Below are 14,303 nucleotides of genomic sequence, written 5' to 3' on the forward strand. Positions count from 1 at the left end.
GTGGAATTCTCGCACTCGTATGTCTGGATTTTTGGGCATACGCTGTCACATTGTGCATGTGTGGCAGGGTGATAATTAAAACATCAGTCAGAGAGATTCACAGGAGCGAAGTTGTGGGGCAGTGCCACGGGGGAGTTCAGCTATTCCTGAGACGTAAAACTACACATTTTCACATCCTTCATCTCTGCTCCTCTGAGCCTCTTAATAAACTCATCTTCACCCTCACATGAAGAAACCCTCCACTCCCAGCACATCAATTAAACAAGCAAAGCCTGGCTCAGTGTCGTGGATCTGTAACTTAATCTTAAATTTTCCATATTAAAATCCAGTCTCCTTCGAGAAATTGTAAATTGAATATATTTGCCTCCCATACATTATGTCTGAGGAGTCTTTTCAATATGATGTGATTGTTTTCTCTGTGCATAGTGCATTACGGAGAGTAACACCACAAAATCTATGGATCTAATTGAGTTTTTTCTTCGTCAGTTAAATCAATATTTGTGCATGATGATCTCCATCCCTGAATCAAGCCTGATCTGTATCACCACAGCACATGTGCTAAAGATGAATTACTTTTATGCGTAGCTATCCGTAAGCTTCACGAGGTTACAAAGCTACTTGTTACAGACAATACACGTTACTGCTGTCTCTTAAAGCTGCACTTATCTACATTCTTATTAACAATGAATCAAATTACCATGTGCAATGTGAGAGGTGAATTATTACCCGACAACAAAGCTTTCCTCATTGTTTTGTTTTATGGCCCACAACGTTACTGTTTGGTTCAGTGTCAGCGTTCTCATCGAACTTATAATTAAAACATCAGCGGCGAGCTGTTTGGAATATTGGATTTTCATTTATCAGTTAACCAGAAACATGTCGTCAAATGAATCCTGATGTGTTGTAAAATAGGCAACACTTTGCTAACAAGTTCGCCGTATGAACTTTATATGGACGTATGTCAGTGTTGTGTTTACAGCTTGTTGCTCTCTCAGGAAGTGACCAAATCATTCATGAATGCAGGTTTAAAAAAAGAAAAAAGCTTTGCCATATAAGCTACAGCATAAGAGGTTCCCTTTTCAGTTCAATGAACAGTCCGTGCTTAGAGCAGGTGACCACACAACTGAATACTAATTTTCGACAAATGCTAATATTTACAAGGGTAAATGTTATCATTGTTTATAGGTGATCTCAGTTGTACTTACTTAAAGTAGCAGGTCTACTTCCTGGAAATAGATCACTGTTGTCCTGAGTCCTTTACTGCTGATTGCATGCAGACATTAATTAAGGGCCCTACTTAAACGATCTACAGCGCATGATCTAAAGTGCATGGTGCAAGTGCATATAGGGCGTGTCCTGCTCCTTGTTAAATCTGACATAATCTGGGCACAAAGTAAGGTGGAAGGCGCAAAGGGTTTGTATTTAGTCTCTTAATTAATCATAGGTTTGTTTCAACGTAACATGGATTGTTGAATGGTAAATGGATTTGTACTTGGATATTGCTTTTTTTAGTCTTCCGACCACTCAAAGCACTTTAACACAACATGTCATTCACCCATTCACACCCATTCATACCCATTCATACATGGCAGTGGCTACTTTGGGGTTAAGTGTCTTGCCCAAAAAACACATCGACATGGACTAAACCAAGTGTTAAACCGAGTGTCATCTCCCATCCCCTTTAAAGCCAGGGGGTTTCTGTAGTGAAAATTATGTTTTTGAACAGCTAAAAACCAACAAATATGAATTGGAGTACAATATTTCATTAGATAAAAACAGGTTGTGAATTTCGGAAATTCTGCACCTATTTTCTTTTTCAATATTTAAAATTTTTTGGACAACGCTCTGGAGTTATATGCCAGTGGACGCTCTGCCTCTGCAGTCTCCGAATCCTCTGTCCCATCAACAACTCCATATACAGTATGAGCAAATGTACCGATAACCTACTTAACCGGTGTTGGCGCCACGGGGGGCATTTGGGTGCAAATAAGCTTTTGTGCCCCCACAAAACATAGAATATTATACAAAACATTAAATATGGTGAACACGTCCTCTGGAGACTGCATTACACACAGACTTGCAGCCGGGCACTTCCATTGAGGCGCTGCATAATGTTCTGAGACATCAGCCAAAACGCCGCCGTTCAAAACATCATTTGTGGACTTATCATGACACATTTTGTTAGAAGAATATGTGTGGAGGAAGCCTCTGAGTGTGTGACAGAGGAAAGGTGATGCAATTAGTCTGTTGCTGCCGGTTAGCGCTAAGCGTTGAGCAATAGAGCATGTCTGAGATTCTGATTTCCATCATATTTTGAATTGTCACCTGCTGACACTGTATTTAACTAAGGAGGAGTTCAGCTGCACGTGCTGTGTGTGTAACAATCAGTTAACAGTGTGTGAGTGTACGCTCGTTTTGAACACTCCTACGTCAGCACATTTTACTATCTCAATAATGCTTACCACTGTTCTACTTTGTTGTCCTTGTTTTTATTTTTTTTTGTTTATTTTTATATTCTGTGTATGTACGTTGACAGCAACGTAAAAACCGGAGTCAAACTCCTTGTATGCGTAGGCATACATGGCCAATAAAGCTGATTCTGATCCTGATGTGCCCAAATGCTGCCTCAAGATAGAAATGCGCAAACAATACGCCTGACCAAACCTCATTTTAAGACCAACACACCCATGGGAACACAGATGGGCGCAAGTATATTTGCTACTTGCGCCCATCCTTAAATCAAAACAATAGGAAGGTGAAAGCAAAAAACACCCAAGATGAAATGGACCCTGGTGGACAAACACAATGCTAAAGTTGCTTGAGAAAAAACCTGCTCCATAAGGTACAACACGATTCACCTGAAAATATATGCACAGGCTCACACACAAAGCACTAAAAGGCTTTACTGTGAACTATGTCCAGTTCTGCTTGCTTTGTACCTCAGTCTGAGAGAGGAAGGGGCACTTGACCTTTGGCAGGTTACCACTGGACTTGGCAGGCTTCTCAAACTGACTTCTGATGTAGTAATGGCCCGGACCAGGAACTCCCTGATGGGAAGCATAAATCAAGAAATGTTCAGTAAGTACAAGGTCATATTTGTAGTCAAATGCTTCGGTAATATCACTTTTCATGTAGCCGTATCACTTAGAAGACAAGGAGAGGGCATGAGGAAGTGAAAGAGACACTGAGAGGAGAAAAAGGACAGAGAGTTGCTTTGACTTCTCTCTGTTTGTGAGGTAAGTGAAGGGCACACAGAGGAGGTAAAGACTATTATGAAGATTCATTAACTAAATGAAAGACGCAGCAGAGAAAAATGAGGCAATGCCAGATGAGTGAGCAACTTGTAAAAACACAGACAAAGTACAGTAAGAAAAAAAATGTTTTCGCTGCAATTAAGTCATTTATGTTTAAAAAACAGACAGAGACTGGAAGAGAAACTAAACGCGTGTGGATGTGTGCTCTTTTTCCGCAGTAAAACAGCATGGATGTCTGTGGAGATTGTTAGCAGTTAGACCCACATCTTGAGGGGGAACAGTGGTGATTATCAGCACAATATGTCTTCTCCGTGCCTTACGACAGCTCAATCTTTACTCATGAACATTGACTACAATGTCTTCCTGCCAGAGACAAGTTCCTTGTCCTCAGAATTTGAAAAGTCACATACAGACACACAGTCTGCTTTCTTTAGGTCTTTTCAGACCAAACGCAAATAATTTATGCAAATAAATTGCACGCTAATTAAAAAAATTCAAACCCATCTGTCGTTATGAGCCGATGCACACAGAATCCGAAACGTTGGTTTTCTGCAGTGCAGGTTTTTTTTCCTCCGCTGTTTTGTTTTCTGCAGATTTCAGATGCCGGTTAAAAAAATTATTTAAAAAAACAAGCCAACCAATCAATAAAATAATTACTTTTGCTCATGCGATCAATATATTTTCAAGGATGCTAATGTAATGATTCTGTTCATAACGCCACACAACAAGGGAGATATTTATTGATTGATCCATTCGGTCACGCTAACTAGTGTCTCTAACGAACTAAGGAATGATCGCAAAGACAACGAACATATAAAGACAACCTCTGTGGAAGTATAGCAGTTGAACTTGCTTGTGATGGTGAGTAGCCTACAAAAGAGGGGCAAACATACTTTATTGTCAAGGTGACGTATGGAGAGAGAACCATTCATTACCAAGTGCATTAGTTAATGTTTTGCTGTGGCCATTATGTAATGGAAGCATATTAGTTCACTTCTTAACAAACCCACAGAGCTCCGGAGGTAGTGTGAGCTGACCGTTATCAACTGACCAATAAGCCTTGTAGTAAAGGCCATGTATCACACATAATAAACATACATACGTATAATACACATATACATATAATTCAGTCCAGTCATTTATGATGAAAACCATCGCAATGAAGCTCAGCATTTAAAGTCAACACAATAACATGCTTCTTTGGCCCCACCTAAAGGAAATGTGACCACATTTGATATTTTCTAAACAGTATTGTACTGTACTGGCAATAACGAGTGTGCAAATGTACTTGTTGGCCTGGTGGGAAAGGTTTGAATGTCCAAGGTTTGAATCGTCAATCAATATTCAGTATTTTCGTTCTTCGGTGTGACAAAGGTCTTAATGATGAAAAGTATAGCATCTGGAATAAAGACGCAGAGAACAAGGATACTTTTTTTCCAGCTGTGCCAGACCTGCTCGGAGTCAAAGACATTCAAGTTGTTGTGTTTTTTTCTGAAGCGTGAAGTTCTTTCTGTGTGACAAGTTGAACCTTCACACCTTGCCTCTGCCATTTATAAAATATTGTGTTACAGTTTCACTCTGGGGCCCTTGACTAGAAAAAAAAAAACCTCTCTCCTTTCATCAGCCATGAGAATTCATAAGGAAGCTCCATGCTTGGCTGATTGCACTCATTTAGAAAAATTATGAATACATAATGACCGTTATTTACAAAAAATACAGTGTTATGTATTATAACTGGAAGCAAAGAATCTGTCTCAGTTGTTTGCTCAGTTGTAATACCAGTTATTTATTTTCTTCTTTTCTGGAGGAGAAATACTGCTTCCCAGTTGCTAAACATAACAACTGCTGCAAACATTGCATCATCCATGATAATGTTAACATGGAATTCACTGAATGTTTAAGATGAACTGACAGTGAACTTCCTATTTACACGGTAATATCAGGCATTGCAGTGGTACGGCTTCATCTGTGTTGCTTTTGATTGCAGAGATACATGCGATAATGGTTCGTTAAAGTCGTTTGCTCAGTCGTTGCCTTTGCCGTGTCAGAATACGTGTTTAATGGGGGAAACCTACACACAGACTCTTAAACTCTATGGGACACCAGCAGCCCCGAGCCATTAGAGGCAGACTGTCTGCTGATCTCTAGGAACTAAAGGTATTTGTCCTGAGTGTCCCCACTGTGGGTAATGACCCATCTGGTCATTGTATGTGTGTGTGGGAGTACATGTGAGTTGAGGTGTCAGGTACTAATGATGACGTATGTAGGTGCAGCCATCACGGTAGGGGGCCCAAATACAGCATGGTGCACACATACAGGCACACACAGAAGGCCAAGTTGTTGATTCAAAATCACAGGATCATTTATAGTATGTCAGATCATGTTTTTTAGCAATTTTCATAGCCATTTATTATTTAACTAGGGGTAGAACGCAATGCAATAAAATGTCATGTATAATGAACTACGCATGATAACATAGACTGAAACTAAACTAAAAGAGACGAGAGGCCGCAGAGCAAAATGTTCAAGGAAAGAGAGGACGAGAAGAGAGAGAGAGAGGCGAAGGTGCCGGTCCTTGACAGAAGGGACACGTTCACCTCTCTCTCCACAAATCCAGTCCCACATTTTTAAGACTCTGCCTCACTCACTCTACCCCGCCAACCTGGAGAAATACGGCATCACAAAAAAGCATCGCTGGGCCAGTACACTCAAGTTCATATGCAGGTGAGTAACTCCCCTCCACTCAACGTGCTCCAGTCTATCATTGAGTATTTGTATGTGAGTGGCTGCCAGTCTGTGACTAAATCTTATGTTCTACTGCCCTCTACGGGTGAACAGATGATGGATTGTACTTAGAGACGGAGGAGGGGTTGAATCATTTCCTTCTCTTTAATCGACTGTACTTATATAAATCACGAATGAATCCAAAGTACTTACCTTGATCAGTTCTCAGTGTAAATCACTCTCTATCTCCAGCTATCGTGATTCATTCTCAATCTGCAGTTTTCAAATCCTATTGTGTTAAGAATTTATCTTAATCAAAGTGCAGTGAAGAGAGAGGACAAGCTGTTTAGCTGCCAAATGGAAATGATGTCTTCTTAAGCCATAAAATACTCCTGAAACGTGTCAAAGCCTTCAAATTGAAGAATGGGGGTTTTAGCGTGATTACAACAAATTTATACAATATGCTAAAATAGACAGGATTTGTAAACACCTGAGGGTTAAAGGTAACTGTGGGGTCATGCACACAAGCTACAGCGCTATGCAACACTGTGTTACACTGAGCTGTACTGAAAGTGAATATTGGACTGACATTGATCAGGTGGCCAGGAACCTGACTCCAAGTGAATGATACCGTTGCTGTTTAAGAAAGCAAATGTCCAAGAGGCACCATACAGTGCAATAGAGTACATCACCACCCTCCCCTGGATTTGCTAAAATGTTCTCTCTAACAGAGGGTCAGTGAAGAGACCACACCCTCACCCGGACTCCCAGAATTAGTATATGTATGTTGGATACCCTCAGAAAGACATGGCAAGATAAACAGGAGAAAGAAAACAATGCTTGGGGTGAAGTAAATGAGTATTATTAAGTTTGCAAACCGTGCAGACACTTCACAAGCAACACGTGGTAGGGGACACTCCCCAGGTGAGTCTACCCCTAATCCCCAAGAAGTCACTGTATACAGCCACTCAGTAATGGCAGATGTATGGAGCTTTATACCAATCTTTATTCAAGAGCGTGTTCTTTCAATTTGAGAACATGACGTATTGATTTCACTTCTGATTTTGTAAAGCTCTCCCTCAAAACACTCAAATAGCCGCCACTTGCGCTTGGATTTCTGCTCAGACTGTATGCTTGAACTCAGATATGTTGTTGCTCGCACAGATTTCATGAGCTCCAGCATCAGCCCTTCTCCTCACACTGCTTCCGTGTGCTTGTGAAACATCGGCTCTCAGATTTCTCCTCTGCTCAAGGGGTGTTTTTCTCTGCCCACTGTTTGGGCAGATCACATATCAACGAGGTTTCATTGAGTTACATTATGATGCGTTCAGGCTCTGTTCAGTAAAGATTTGTATTTAGCAAAAATAAATTATAACGTTATCATGATGTGTTCGATGTTTGATGAGGAGATGTTTTCATAGCAATATAAAATAGATATTAAAGAGGGAATTATGACCTGTTCAACTTCCTAAGACTAAGCAGTTTAGAATACATAATTAAAAGTTATATTTACTCCATTTATTTCTGCTGATGTAATCCATGACTCAAACCCGTGATACGATCTGAACCTGGAGTTGTGTGATCTGTTACACTCCTGCGAAATACAGAAGGCAAGGCTGGGTTCTTCCATATAGGAGAAAGAGGGTTATTTCAGTTCACAAATGTATGAGCACAGTCCCATAATCTCACAGATTGAAGTATAATTGAGTTGCATGAAGTATAATTGGGTTGCTTAGCACCATATCAACTTTAAGAAGGTGAGAATATGTCAATGTTGTGCTTACAGCTTGTTGCACTGCCCCCAAGTGCACAAAAAACAAACAATAATACAGGTTTAATTGCCACTTTTGGTCCCAGTGGCCCCTGTTCAGCAAGTTACATATAGGCTCACTTTAAAGGACTATGTCCCCCACAGGGGCAGAGCTTGATATTGATCTCAGTCCACTGAAGCTTTTATCTTTTACATTTCTCATTGGTGTAAGCTTAGCATGTAGAGCACCACATGGACACAAACACCCGGCAACACAAACACATACTCGCCTTCTTTTCTTCTTGCTTGGGCACCAGTTCGTGGCAGCGACGGATGTAAAGCTCAGCTCTGCTGCCTTTCTGCTCCTTTTGAAGGTTCACATTCTCACAGTGCATTTCTAGTTTTCTGAAACAGACAGAGACAAACAAATAGAAGAGATACAAACAAAGGGAGAGAGAGAGAAATGTTGTTAAAAAACATACAAAATAGAAAAGAATAGCGTAGGAGAAATGGGGAAATGCAATACACTGAATGAGGGGAGAAAAGGGAGGTGGAGGTGTGATGGAAAAGTAAATAGGAAGAGATAAACAAAGCAAAGGCAGATGGGAGATTAAATGAATGACTGGAGACAGAGGAGTGAGGAGGAGAAAAGAAAAAAGACTGAAACAACTGCTCTGTCAGCATTTTTTAATTATTCCAATAATAAGACGTCTGCCTACACCTCGGTGTAAACAGTATGAATGCTCACATGTCAACTTTTCCCCTCTATCACGTAGTCGATTCCTTTATGCATATCTGAGCTGGGTGTGTGCCCAGCAATGCAGAAGTGCTTAGTAGGTCACATCTTCTGTGGTCATCAATAGAGATGCTGTGTGAAAAACGTCAAACATATATAAGGTCCTGGCTGTAGGACCAAAGCAACATTTCACTTTGGTGGAACAGCTTCTCTGTAGGAGCTCAAGAGCAATGAGTTCATGTGATTAGATGCCTTGAAACATCCAATCAAACCAACCTTAATCCATGATTCAAAATGTGAAGTAATGAAGATGTTATATTTCTAGTACATGCATTAATCCATCAAGGTCAATTCTCAATATCTCAGAATCACAGCTGATGCTGCATGCTTGTTTAGTTAGCGCAGTTCCTAAGGTAATGCTAACTGCTGAAGTTCCTATAGAGAACTTAAATGTCCACCAACTATTGCTTTAACATGTTGCCACTGTTGTTCATATGCAACTAATGCTAAATACTCATTTAATACTGTACCATGATATGTAATACTTACATCTCAGGGTAATATTGTCCGGGACCCGGTCCCTCCTTCACCGTCATGTTGCCGAAGTGGACTCCTTTATACTTCTGTGCAGAACTCTTTTCTGACTACAGAAAGAGAAGGAATAAGTCAGAGGAGAGGCAGACACCAAGAGGGATGACGTGAGGAGTGGATGAAAGAAAGGATTGGCCAGGGAGAAAGAAAGAGAAAAAGATGATAGGAGGAGGAGAGAGAGTAAGAAGGAGATAACAAGAGGATAAATGGATGAACAAAAAAGGAGAAAACAGAATTGAAACATTCACACTTATCTGCTTACTCTTCCAGCCAGAGCTCATGAAGTTGGGGTTGAATGAAATATAAAGTTCAGCCAAATGCCAGAGTATGTCAGAGATATAGGGGAGACCCTCCGTCCCTTCTTATCTCTTCACAGTTTTACAGCTTGCTGCCTCTGCCTCCGGCCTTTCAGATAGGACCAGTCCACTCGGCAGCTCGACTACTGAGAGAGGCTGTGTCTGAAAATGAGTTGGCCAGGTGTCAGCAAACACATTTTGTAGATAATGTGTGAGATTTTCTCAAAAAATATAATGCAAGGGTGCTGCAAAAATAAGATTGCTGGGTTTTGAATCCCAATCCATCGTAGTTTAGTGTGCTCGCATGCTATTACTAGCTAAATAGCGCTGAATACAAAGTAGCTCCCATTCGTTTTCCAGGTATTTGGTCATTACCAAAATTGTTGGACAAATCGCAGGGAGAGGTCAAAATGATTCAATGTGATTCATAAAGAAAGCCTGGCACTGGAGTTTTTAACTGTGGGAGGTTTGACATTTTTAAAGACCAGACCTAACTATGAGATAACCGAATCCTTATTCTCACAATTTACTTAAATTCAAGTCTACAGTTTGTACTAAAATGAAACAGACACGTAAGAAAGAAAAGCTTCCCTCACTGCATAAAAAAAAATCAAAGCATTGAAAATGTTTCCCTTTCTTTTCTAACTATTCCTTGACCCAGCTGTCTGTGTCTATTCTGTGAGGCAGGTTATGCGAGGATTGGCAGGGAGTCTCAAAAAGTTTTTAACTCCATGTGGTGCCTGTCTCCTTATCTCAACTTCAACAGTGACTGGAGGACGAGATCTGACGCTCTGTCCCCCTGTGATCTTCCAGTCCAGTTTTGAGGAAGGGAGATAGGAAACAAGGATGTTCAAATGCTTAAAGTTAAAAAGAAAGACATAACTGTTCTGCATCGCACGCACACAGATACAAAGCACCGCGATGGTATCGCAGCTGGCATTGACTTCAGAGGCACAAATTGCATATTTCTGTCAAGGAGAGCTTCTAAAAGCAAAACAAAAACACAGCAAGTGGGTATAAACATATTCATTCAACTTTAATAAAATGGAATGGCAGGCTATTTATTATTTAAATGAGACTACATTTTCTGTCGGTATGGTCGTGTGTGGGCTGGACCCCGCAGGCTGAAATTGCTGGAGTGCTCTCTACAAACATGCACAACACAGCATGGGTTAGAATCTCATTCAGGATATGGAGAGGACGATCTTGCCCATGTTTCCATCTCACATCTTCGCCTCTGTGTAGAGACATGACCAATACTTGATTTCTGGGGCAGGGTATTTACAGACAAATAATGAAAGTATATTCATTTTATAGACTCTTCAAAAAAAACACTCAACGAGCGAATTTGGCAGAATTGTGTTCATCCGTCCAGTAGAGACGAAGAGAATAAATGGAAAGCAGTATACAGCTCCCCTCTCCAGTCTATCTGTTCCCTCTATTGAATAAAGGCAAAACAAACTGGTGGCAACCAAAGCATAACTCTTACAACCGACTTCGGTGTGGGAACCACTGATTGATTGGCCAGTTAGAAAGTGCTGCAATGCATATCTTTCAAAATGTCTCTTTCTAAACTGATTTGTGTGCTCTGTCTACATGCAAACACAGTTGCATTATGATCATCTGAGAAATATATAACTACACAGCCGGAACTAACAAAATATCACATGATGATGCTGGTTCTAAATTAGCCAAAGAGCATTATACTGCATTATGCACAGGTTATTGTCAGCAACAATATGGTGCCTTTACCAATGTATCGGCTAATAACTACTCCCTATTCCAGCATTTTAGTCTGTCTCTGATTCTGAGCACTAAGTAGTATCAGTCGATGCAGTAAAGTAACACAGACGTGAACCACAAGTTCAGGGTCAGTGGATGAAACAGATTAAGATGTTTTTGTTTTTCTCAATAACATTCAGACGGAAAAAACAAAGTTACGCTCTTTTGATTTCTGCCCAATGTCTTATGATTCAAAGGTTGCCCCGGCTACTTTGAAGTTACGTCCTCAGACAACCACTTGATTCTGTCTCCCCACACTTTTGAACTCAGTCGGAGCGCGGAGGCCAGGGGAAGTGTTTGAGTTTAAAGAAAAGAGTGTGTCAGATGGAAAGACCGAGGGAGGAAGACAGACAGAGATGGAGGTCGAACTTTCAAAGGGAGGGCAACAGAAGTTGAGACAGAAAAAAAAGGATGGAGGATGGATGCAATGCTGATAGCCCTAAATCACAGTGCGCCGCTGTGCCTGCGCCGGTGGGTTGACACAAGCTCGGCCAACACTCAAGGACGCTGTTGACTTCCTCTGGTCATTAACAGATGAAAAATAACTTAATTGAGAGCCAGACCAGCAGGCTTGTGCATTATTTTAAGTGAATATTGTAATATAGCTTGAAGAATAATTACTAATGGCTCTCTTTGTTGGCATGTAAAATGGATGAGTATCGGTGCGCTGTGGCTTTTATTTTTTTTAAGTGGAGCTGCATTCATTAGCTATGGAAATGGATTTTGAGCCAAGTGAATGGGGTTCAGCGGTGCATTAGATCTGCCTAGCACTAATGGACCTCGCCTCGCGGGCAAAGTAAGTACACTCAGACACACACTCGTACAGACTAATGAAAGCACACATGCGTGCAAATGAACACTTCACATTCTCTGATGGATGTTCATTCAAACTTCGATGTGTGTGTGTGTGTGTGCATGTATCTGTCCTTACAGCAGTGGATCGTATAGGCTGGCCCCAGGGTTGTGTCTCTGGGGGGGGGGGGGGGGGGGGCTGCTTGAGGAGCACACCCAGGGCGTCCTCCGTGTAGCCACAGGCCTGGCCCGAGGTAAGAATGGATGGGATATCTGACTGACGAACAAGCCGGAGACTTTTAGCCTGCAGCCACTGCGCGGAGAGTAAAAGCAAGAAATAGACAGGGAGAGAGGGGAGAGAAGTCGGGGTTTGTGATGGAAAGGATGCCCTGGCTTTCAAAGAAGCTGAGCACTGCCTGGGGCCAATAAAGTGTGAGTCTGAAGGAGGGACAAAAAGAGAAGGAGCAAGAGTAGGCAGAGGATACGAAAGAAAAAAAGAGGAAGGGAAAGGGTGGAAGAGAGAAGGAAAGACAGAAGAAGAGGTGCAGGAGTAGGAACAATACCTGCTGAGGGAACAGTCCTATAGTCAAAATGCATCAAAGCTATTCAACTAACTTTCTGGAAGTCTGGAAGTAAGGTGTGTGTGTGTGTGTGTGTGTGTGTGTGTGTGTGTGTGTGTGTGTGTGTGTGTGCGTGCGTGCGTGTGTGCGTGCGTGCTATTCAGATAATTACAGCTAGAATAGAAGCAGGAGAATGTGAGCATATTCTCTGTGGGGACTCTTTCATGATTGGTCAGGTCTGATGGTGAAAGTAACACACTAGATGAGATAAAAGCACCGAGCTCAGTGTTAACTCAAAGCAAGGGTGTACTTAGCATGTTTCACTGGTGCAGCTGGAGGCTACTGGACAGGCCACATTATCTAAAAATCATGCAAGGTATCTGGTGAGCTAAATGATCACATTGTTTGCTTGCTTTGTAAGTGCTTTGTCTTATACTCTCCAAGCACCTGAGACATTTGATGCTTTTGTTGTGCCAAATGTGGATTTACAAAGCTTCAAGGCGCTACTATTTGTTGAATTTGATGAATAGCAATGATGCCAGGAGTGCTTGAGAAAACCTCCTTGTGACTGGACACCAAACACAAAAGGGTAAGCAAAGTTCCAGGGGCTGATAATGAACAGAGGTAAAATGGAGACACTGTTGTCTTTAGGCTTTAGTCTGACTGTCAAGACTCTCTCTGTCTGGTGTCTTTTTGGTCCTCAATATCTCCATCATGATCGTGAACTTGTTGTGGACAAACGATCTACCTTTCCATTGCTTTGCCTCTTATATCCAAAGAATGTCCTTACTGAATGTGATACGTTTTCAGATGTTATAGCAAATACACCAGGTGGTGTTCTTTTTATAAGAACAATAGAAAAGTGACTGTTTGGACAACTGTCTAGGGCAGGGGTCTTCAACGTTTTTCAGGCCAAGGACCCCCAAACTGATAGAAAGATGGAGCAGGGACCCCCGACTATATATATATATATATTGTATAAAATTGTGTTTTATATTAAACTGGGCCTAGTGCCATGGATAAACATACCTCTTTATTGTGCATTCAATACTAAGCTATTCAAATAATACACAGGTTCATATATTCATGTTTTTATTTTAAACATGTGCAAGGTACAGTGAGTAGGGTGGCCGTGCCACTGCCATTTATAAACATACCTTGTCAGCTGATACCAATGCCAATATCAACATTGTCTGTCAATTGCATGATAATCATGCACACAAGCTATTCATGTGGAAACGAAAATGAGTGATGGCCTATTAGTGCCACTGCCATGCATAAACATACCTGTTATCTTGCATACAATACTGAACTAATAATAATGGACAGATTCATATTTGGGGAAAAAAAAAAAGAGGTCGCGGACCCCATGTTGAAGACCTCTGGTCTAGAGAAACTGTTTCCTTCAAAGTTTTTAAAATAGCAGCATCAAATTCCCGTTGATTGGTGTTGCGCGATCTGCAGATGGTGGATCTGCCAAAGATAGGGGCTGAGGTGCTGGCAAGGTGCTGTCTGCAGGTGTTGGCAGTCACAACGTTTGGAGGAGGCACTGTTATTCTTATATTTTGCTTCGCACAGATACAGCACACAGTGCTGAGGAGAGTTTTACATTTTACGGTATCTTTAATTTTTGTATGTGTTAAAATAAAATGTGTTAACTGTGTGTGCCGGTGTGTGTGTGTGTGTAGTGCTAATGGTACATGAGACACCTGGATAGCTGGGGGGTAGAGGGAAAAGGTGACTTCTCACCAGCACACGGCTCAATATAAGGCTGATAATACATGGGATAAAGCCTTTGATTGTTAAGAGTAGAGATAT

The sequence above is a fragment of the Anarhichas minor genome, unplaced genomic scaffold (assembly GCF_050575085.1).
Source record: "Anarhichas minor isolate MPS153535 unplaced genomic scaffold, ASM5057508v1 ptg000025l, whole genome shotgun sequence".
NCBI lineage: Eukaryota > Metazoa > Chordata > Actinopteri > Perciformes > Anarhichadidae > Anarhichas > Anarhichas minor.